This window comes from Dromiciops gliroides, chromosome 2, assembly GCF_019393635.1.
Source record: "Dromiciops gliroides isolate mDroGli1 chromosome 2, mDroGli1.pri, whole genome shotgun sequence".
NCBI classification, from domain to species: Eukaryota; Metazoa; Chordata; class Mammalia; order Microbiotheria; family Microbiotheriidae; genus Dromiciops; species Dromiciops gliroides.
In genome coordinates, this window is record NC_057862.1 from 630,837,828 (window position 1) to 630,848,037 (window position 10,210).

Consider the following 10,210-nt stretch of genomic DNA (forward strand, 5'->3'; position numbering starts at 1 on the left):
TCCACTTTTAGGTCTTTTGCCCAAAGAAATCATGGAAGGGGGAAAGGGACCCACATGTACAAAAATATTTATAGCTGCTCTCTATGTGGTAGCAAGGAATTGGAAGTTGAGGGGGTGCCCATCAATTGGGGAATGGCTGGACAAGTTGTGGTATATGAATACAATGGAATACTATTGTGCTATAAGAAATGATGAGCAGGAAGAGTTCAGAGCAACCTGGAGGGTCTTATGTGAGCTGATGATGAGTGAGATGAGCAGAACCAGAAGAACATTGTACACAGTATCATCAACAATGAGTGTTGACCTACTGTGATGGAGTATATTCTTCTCAGCAATGCAATGGTACAGAAGAGTTCCAGGGAACTCATGATAGAAGAGGATCTCCAAATCCAAGAAAAAAAAAAGAAAGAAAGAACTGTGGAGTATAGATGCTGATTGAACCATATTATTTCTTTTGTTGTGGGTGCTGTTTTTTTTTTTTTTTCTATTTTGAGGTTTTGCATCACTGATCTGATTCTTTCTCTTGTAACAGGATTAGTGCAGAAATAGGATTAATGTTATTATGTGTATATATATGTGTGTGCATATATCTATATCTATATGTATAAAGATATATAGATATAACTTATATCATATTACCTGCTATCTAGGGGAGGGGGGAGGGAGGGGAGGGAGGGAGAAAAATCTGAAATTGTAAAGCTTGTATAAACAAAAGTTGAGAACTATCTTTACATATAACGGAAAAAATAAAATACCTTATACATTAAAAAAAATATATTATGCAGATAGGGGCAGCTAGGTGGCTCAGTGGATAGAGCACCGGCCCTGGAGTCAGGAAGACCTGAGTTCAAATTTGGCCTCAGACACTTGACATTCACAGGCTGTGTGACCCTGGGCAAGTCACCTAATCCCAATTGCCTCACCCCCCCAAAATATTATGCAGATAGCATTCACATATGCTTTAAATAATATACTATATTTTACATCTATCTCTATAAGTAGAAACAGATAGAGATAGATAGATACACATGGACATGGAAAGATTTATGTAGATAGATATCACTATATCAATAGATAGGTAAGGCATTTCATCATCTGATGCTCTCAACAACTGTGAAAGATAGATATTATTATTATTCATATTTTATAGCTAAGAAACTGAGGCAGAGAGATGATGTGAGCTGTAGGGTTATTCAATTTGTAATGTAAGTACGCAAGTCAGGATTTGAACTTCTTTTCCTTATTCTGAATTCAAACCTCTATCAATAATGCCACTTAGTTATCTCCAGAATTTATTATTATATGCAAAATAATTGGATTATGACGGAAGGAGTTCAACTGCTCTTCCTCCCCCCAAAATGCAAAAAATGTATTTGTAGGTATAGACACATTCATTGGGTTTCCTCAAGATCATTCATAACCTTGATAAATGATATATCCCCCTTCAACTTGTTTGATGGTATTTGGGATTTGAATGAATTTTGAAAGCTATTGGGCTATTGGCATCAGAGTGATAATAATTAGAAGTAAGATAATAAGATCCTATTCAGGTAGCAATTGGGGAATGCTTTCTTACCAAATTCTTTATTACTTTTTTTTCCAGTTCTGGGGAACATTGAGTTTGAGGTCCGCATCTGTGACTCTAAATATACCTCCACTCATTAGACTAATGACACCGGCAGAGGAAATGTAGAGCTCCCCAAACTGTAGGTACTCTACTTTCAATGGCCTGCCAACATTAAGAAATTGCAAATCTGACCTCCCTCTATTCATTTATATATATATATATATATATATATATATATATATATATATATATATATATATATATATATATATATATATATTTCACTCTTATGTATAGGATAATCAGTCCACTTGCTTAAAAATGGTGATGAAAATAAAGACATAATTATCTGGCAGTCATTTCAGCTACTTGGTCCAATACTGACATTTTCTATAGGATCCCAGGAGAATCTTTCTCTTTCTACTTCCTTGCAACCAATTTAAGCTAGTTTACTTCTAATAGTGTTCAGGAGATAAGCCAATTTAAAAGTAGAACATTCACTGGAAGAGTGTCTTAGAATGGGTAGATGGTCTTTAAAGAATGATCTTTGATAAAAGATCCTATTAAACTGTTAAATCATTATTAGATACATAAAATGATAGATAAATAGATAGTTGGATAGATAGATAGATAGATAGATAGATAGATACTTTAAAGTGTCTTTGCATACATAGCATGCTGTCATAGAAGTGAGGCATAGACAAGGCATAACATGCTATCATAGAAGTGAGGGGGATTTAACAATAATTATGTATTATATATAAACAATTCATTTATATACTACTTTATCATTTCTAATATAATTTTGAGTAACATTGTGGTGAACATAGCACCTGGATTCAAATCCTATACTAATTTTTATCAGCTCTTTGATCAGGAGACAGGAAAACTGAGGATGAAATCCCACCTCTGACACCGTGTGAATTTTGGCAGTCCAATGTAATAAAGCAAGAAAAGCACTCTGAAATACTTGAAGTACTTTATAAAAGTCAATTATTTTCATTATCTTTATCTAATTAATCAATATATGAAACCAAAGATAATAGTTGTTTCATAACAACCAAATTGGCCACACTTTTCTACTGATTTGTCCTTATTATTACTAAGTTATTTTGTTTTTCATTATTTTCTTTTGGTGTATCTTAATCTCATTCACTGACATAGTTTTGTTATGAGCAAGGCTTTAGTTTTATGCACAACTTGATACTATCTGCTGAAAAGATTATTTAGACAGCACTTTTGGTTTTATGCCAGACTTTATCAGCAAGCCAAGGGCACAGATTGTCTTTGATGATATTTAAATGAAAATCTTTTAAAAGGGGAGAGACAGAGACAAAGACAGAGATAGATACAGATACAGAAAGAGAGAGACAAAGACAGAGAAAGAAACAGGAAAGAGACAAAGAAAGAAACAGAAAGTAATTATCAGCTCTTGGAAATTAAGTCAATTTAATTTGGGGGAAAAAATCTGCCTATTAATAGCAATACTGTTGCATCTGAAGATACATAAGGATAAACATGGGTCATCATGATTAGCTTTCAGTTCTGATTGATGAGTGAATACTAAGAGCAGTGCTATAAATATTGTATAACAGAAAGTGAAATGGAATTCATAAGCCAGGTAAACACATAAATTCAATTTGACCATTTCAGACATTATACTACTACAGCATAGGAATGGCTAATAGTAATTAGTGAATTTATTGCTTCATATGATTTTTTTCTGACCACTATCTTATAATTTCCACATCAGACTCGAAAAGAATAAAAGCAAAGGACTTAGAAAACACTGGATTAAAACCAAATCTTTCCTACTTGCTTAATAGAGAAATTAGCAGAAACCTGGAGAAGAGTTCTTGGCACCTCCTTCATGGATTCCAGTGGCCCAGAATAATTGGACCAGGTTCTAGCTGCCAAGGGGGAAGTGCTTCATGGATTTCAAGGTAATGAGGTAAAAAGACTTTATACACACATACACACACACACACATACACACACACAACATGTATCTGTGTTGTTGTTTAGTTGTTTAGTCATAATATGACTCTTTTTGAACTAAATTGGGGTTTTCTTGGCAAAGATATTAGAGTGGTTTGTCATTTGTTTTTCTCCTGCTCATTTTACACATGTGGAAACTGAGATAAACAGTTTTAAGATCACACATGGTCATGTAGTTACTAAGTGTCTAATTTGTACTCAGGAAAATGAGTCGTTCTGACTTCATGGCCAACATTCTATACATTGTGCCATTTAGCTGCCCCAACATGTTTGTGTGCATGTACACGCACATATCTATCTATATGTATGTGAATATATATGTACACACATATATTTCTCTATGAATGTATGTATATGTGTGTATATATGTATATGTGTGTGTATGTATGTATACATACACATACATGACATCTCAGGTATGTGCTATGAAAGCAGCCATATAAGGCCAAGGTCATATGGACATTGAGGCATGGTTTATTTTACTTTGCAGATATGTCCACTACCAAAGTTATGAGTTATATTACCAGATGACTATAGAATATGACACTAGAGTTAATGGTTAGATAGCAACAGATCAATGATGAATGTGAGATTTATGTTCAGTAGTCACATATGTCCTCTCTACGATTCTTTACTTTATGGGGAAGTGTCATCTGTGTGATGGGTTCAATCATAGGTTATGAATGTGTTAAAGTGTGTTTGTGAGGTTTTGGTTTCCTGGACTTTGTGTTAGTGCAAATAAATATTGGTACTCTCTATGTGATCTACTTTGTGTAATAAGTATCTTTTTCTAAAAGTGATCCTATTGTTCCAATCTGTGGGGAAGTTAGAGATCGCCCAAATCCAAACTACCCAACACTCTTGGGTGGATACTTAATGAAGTGAGACTAAAAGAAAATATTTGATTACCAATCTTTAGAATTAGATTCCACCAAAACTGAGCCTATTTCATGTCATTCTAGATCCAGGCATCTTTCTTCACTCCCCATCAACAGAAATATAGATGATACTAAAGATTCTGTCTCATACTAATTTCTGCTGATACTTGTAATTTATTTAATTTGTTTGTAGCTGTCATAGATTATGAAGGAATGGAGAAATATCTCCTTGCCTCCTTCAGTGGAATTTTAGCAACTATCTGGTATTGGCTATGCCTCTAAAAGAAGTTACCAAAAATTTAAAAAAAGAAAAGAACAAAAACCATCTTTTCTTAATGAATATGATCAATAGATCAGGTAGGTCATCATGTCTCATTTATCAATATTTTTGGCTAAGCCCAGGATGCCATCACTCCCTCTCCACCTTTGTGGGAATCAAGGAAAGAAACTACTGGAAGGATCACATGGTTCCCTCTGCACATGGCCAAAATATATATGCTCAGTTCTATGGGCAATTCTCCTTTATACCCTTCCCTGTCCAGAGAGCTGAGGAGAGAGAGAGAAGGACCTAAACAGAGACAGAGAGTAACAATCTAACACTCACTAATGATATTCTTGTGGGTATTTCTTTCATTATTATGTATTGAAACTCCACCTATGTCTCATTACAAGGACTTTTAAAATGTAATTGAAAAAAATCTTCATTTAGTGGACAGATTTTTGATGATAGAATTATCTAATTGAAAATGACACAAAAGATAGGCTGTGGGGGGGGGAGGGACGCACCAAGATGGTAGAGGAACAGCAATGAATCTCCTCAACTCCCCCCATAATTCTTCCAAATACCTACAAATAATGCCATAAGACAATTTGTGGAGCAGCAGAACCCACAAAAGGACATGTTGAAACAAGTTTCCAGCCAAAGACAACATAGGAGGTTGGCACGACAGGTGTATTAGATCACGGTGAAAGTAGAGCACAATTCAGCACAGGCCGTGCCAGTACCTACCCAGCCCCAGCAATCAGAAGCAGGCCTTTAGAGCCACTAAATCAGGAGCAGTATCAACTGCTTCTGTAACTAGACTCACAGAGGGTAAGCGGGTCAAACAATTGGCCAGAAGTAGATTACATGGGTCATTTTGGTATCACTGAGGCAGGACTCTATTGTTTTTCCCATACTCAGATCCAGGACACCATCTTGGGTGGCAGACTCAAACCAAGAAGGGGCACTAGCACACCAAAACTTGTAGCCACAATAGTGCAGGATGTTTTTCATAGTTCTAAGGCAAAAAACAAACAAACAAACCAAAAAAAAAAAAAAAACCACCATGTTTGTGGTTGCTTGCAGAACAGAACACAGGCCAGGAGAGGAGTAAACATACTTATCCTTAAATCATACCACTTTGGAAGAACTGAAAACTTACAAATCCCTAAAAGTATCTCAGAAAACAGATGCACAAACCTTCTAAAGCTTAGGCATTGCACTCTCCACCCAGGAAGCAGTGCCTCACTTTAACAAAGAATTAAAAGTCAAGAAATTGACTGGAAAAATGAGCAAACAGAAAAAAAAAGCTGACTCTAAAAATTTTCTATGGTGACAAAGAAGATCAAAATGTACTCTCAGAAGATAACAAAGTCAAAGCTCCAACATCCAAAGCTGCTGCTGCTGCTGCTTCTTCTTCTTCTTCCTCTTCTTCTTCTTCTTCTTCTTCTTCTTCTTCTTCTTCTTCTTCTTCTTCTTTCTTAAGATATCTTATTGGTAGGGAATCCTAGAGAATACACTCAAAAACAATGAGATTTAATTCATGGTTTCCACCAAGGTTCAAGATATCAACTAAACCTCCAAAATTCAAAAGCATCTCTATGAATTTCTTAGTAGGGAAAAGGTCCCTTGGAGGGTAGTGGGGCGGGGGGAGTGGAAGCAGGAGAGGCGGGGTGGACGGTGGGCCAAAGGTGGAACTGGAAACATGGGGATGGAGTAGAATCATGGGGAAAGCAGAATGATGGAGAAGAGCTGGGAAGGATTTCTGGCTGAAGGGGGCTGTCTTGAGACCCCAAGCAAGCCAAGCAAGCTAGAGTTCCACTTGTTGAGGGCGGATGTAGAAAGCATTCCTTCCATGGCTGGAGGACCAGAAAGGAGAAAAAGGGTTTTCTCTGGCCAAAAGGATAGGGCGACCAAACTCCAGGTGCTTGGGCCACATCAGGTAAGGTTCAGGGCAATGTTTGGTTAAGATTTAGGAGGTGGCTATGCAGCTGATGCAGGTGGAGATGATGACAATGATGTGGATAGAGGGTGGAGGCATGTGATGAGGTCAAAGAAAGAGGGGTCACAGAATCAGAGATCATATAGGTCGGGGATTCAGGAAAGGCAAGAAGAAAGATTCCCTGACCTTGGGTAAAAACCCAGGCTGGCATGCCTTCACACCAACAGAGAGGCAGATAGGCAGCCACAGCCACAGCCACAGCCACAACCACAGGCTGGCAACAGCAGAAACACTTATCATCGTCCCTCTCCCATGTGTAAGCCCACAGCCCTGGTGTGGTGGGGTCGTGGTGTGGTTGGGTGGTGGGGGAGGGCGGGTACTTTGTTGTCCATAGAGTCACTGGATGTTGGGCATTTTGAGCTCTGGGAAGTGAAGGAAGATGAGGAAGTGTTGATCTAGGTTGCAGGTGCAGCTTAGGGTACATGGAGAAAGCTGTGTACCAAGTGGAGCTGCTCTATGTTGGTTGGGCTGAGGAGAATGGTGTGGATTGCTTCAACAAGGGTTGGAGAATGGGCAAGCCATTTAGCTGGAGCAGGTGGGTGGCCAGGCTGGAGTGATAAGAGTGGGGCTGGAAACCACCTGGAGGGTGGACCTGCTAGATAACCTGTGCCAAGTGCTGCAGGTGGCTCAGGGTCTGGACAGGGTTCAGGAGTTGCAGCTTGGTTTCAACTTGAGGTAGAGTGTGGAAGAGGCAGGCAGCATCCACATATTCCTGCAGATGGTCCAAACATTCCTGCAGCTTATCCAGGAGCCTGCAGAGCATTCTGGGTTTCAGTCTCCAGAGGGGCAAACTGACTCTAAACAAAGCCTTGAGGAATTGGTCCTGACCCAAGGGGTCTGGGACCCTCTGCTGGCCAAAACATGGAACTTGGAGGAGCTGATGAATGAAGCTGTGGAACGAGACAGTGCTTTAATGCAGACACTCCAGGCCATGTATGAAGCAACCTTGTTCCATGTGAAAAAGGATCTGTCAAGCTTCCCAGCCGCTGTTGCAAGGCCATGATGAAGCTCCTGGCTTGATGCCTCCTGATAATTTTCACCCACAGCCCCTTGCCATGATGGAAAGCAGAGGAAGGCTGGCCCGGGTAACACAACCAAAAGCTCTGGAAGGCCTTAAAGACTCCATCAAAAGCGTTCAAGAAAAATATAAATTTGTCTCAGGATATAGAAAAGATCAAAAAGGACTTTGAAAGTAAAATAAGAGAGGTAGAGGTGAAAATGAGAAGAGAAATAAGAGTTATGCAAGAAAATCATGAAAAAAGAGTCAACAGCATGGTAAAGGAGACTCACAAAAATGAGGAAGAAAATAACACCATAAAAACCGACTAGGTCAAATGGTAAAAGAGGTACAAAAAGCCGATGAGGAAAAAAAAATGCCTTGAAATGCCGAATTGGCCAAAAGGAAAAGGAGGTACAAAATCTCTCTGAAGAAAATAGCTCCTTAAAAATTAGGATTGAAAAAATGTAAGCTAATGATTATATGAGAAATCAAGAAACTATAAAGCAAAACCAAAAGAATGAAAAAATAGAAGGTGATGTAAAATAGCTCATTGGAAAAACAACTGACCTGGAAAATAGATCCAAGAGGGAAAATTTTAAAAATATTGGACTATGTGAAAGACATGATAAAAAAAAAATAACCTAGACATCATCTTCCAGAAAATTGTCAGACAAAATTCCCGTGATATCCTTGAACCAGAAAGTAAAATAAAACCTGAAAATTAAATCCACAATTACCTCCTGAAAGATATCCCAAACTAACAACTCCCAGAGTTATTATAGCCAAATTTCAGAGCTCCCTATTGAAGGAGAAAATATTTCAAGAATCCAGAAAGAAACAATTTAAATAATGTGAATCCACAGTCAGTATAACACAAGATTTAGTAGCTTTTACATTAAAGGATCAGAGGTCTTGGAATATAATATTAGAGAGGAAAAAGGAACTGGGATTACAACCAAAAATCACCTACCCAGCAAAACTGAGTATAATCCTTCAGGGAAAAAATGGACATTCAATGAAAGGCAGGAATTTAAGGAATTTTGATGAAAAGATCTGGGGTGAATAAAATATTTTACTTTCAAATACAAGACTCAAGAGAAGCATAAAAAGGTAAAAAGAAAAAATAAGCCATAAGAGATAGTAAGACATTAAACTGTTTACATTCCTACATGGAAAGATGATACTTGTAACTTAAAAGAAATTTCTCATTATTAGGGCAGTTGGATGAAGTATATTTTTACAGAGGGCACAGGTGGGAGTTGAATATGAAGGGATGATATAGTCAAAATAAAATTATGGTGTAACAGAGGAATGCAGTGGGATAAAGGGAAAGGGACACGTTGAATGGGGTAAATTATCTCCCATAAAAGAAGCTTTAAAAAGCTTATACAATGGAGGGGAAGATGCAGGAGGTATGAGGGAGAGAGTGAACCTTACTTTCATTAGAATTGGCTCAGAGAGGGAATAACATACACACTCAATTGGTTATAGAAATCTGTCTTGCTCTGCAGGAAAGTAGAAGGGGAAAGAGATGGGGGGGTGGGGCTAATAGAAAGGAAGGCGGTTTGGGGAAGGAGGTAGTCAGAAGCAAACACTCTTAATGAGGTTACAGGGTGAAAGAGATGGAAAATAGAGTAAATGTCATGGAGAGGGAATAGGATAGAAGGAAATACAGTTAGCAATAGTAAATGTTAAAAAATTTTGGAAGCAAATTTGTCTGATAAAGGTTTCATCTCTCAGACATATAGATAATTGAATCAAATTTATTAAAATAAGAGCCATTCCCCAATTGATAAATGATGAAAAGATATAAAGTTTTCTGATGGAATAATCAAAACTATCTATAGTCAGATGACAAAGAAATGTTTTAACTCATTGATTTGAAAGATGCAAGGCAAAACAATTCTGGATAATTACCTCATACTTATTGGATTGGATAATAAAACAGCAGAATAAAATGAAAAATGTAGGGGATTTGGGGGAAATGAGACATTAATGTATTTTTGGTGGAGTTGCAAACTGATTCAACCATTCTGTAGAGTAATTTGGAACTATGACTAAAAGGTTATAAACCCTATACTCTTTGACCAAGCAATACCACTACTAGGTCAGTATCCAAAAAGAGATAAAAACCAAAAAGTAAGGGGACATATATGTACAAAAATATTTATAACAGGTCTTTTTCTGGTGGCAAAGAACTAAAAATTTAGGGGATGTTCATCAATTGGGGAATGGCTAAACAAAATGTGGTATATGATTATAATGGAACATGATGGTGCTATAAGAAATGATGAGCAGGATACTCTCAGAAAAACCTGGAAAGATTTACATGAGCTGATGAAAAGTGAAATTTCCTGTATACCAAATAACACTAATATTGTAAGATGAACAGCTGTGAATTATTTGGTTATACTCAGCAATGCAATGATCCAAGAAAACTCTGAAGAGCTTATCATGAAAAATGCTATCCATCCCTAGAAAAAGAACTGAAGTCTGAAAACAG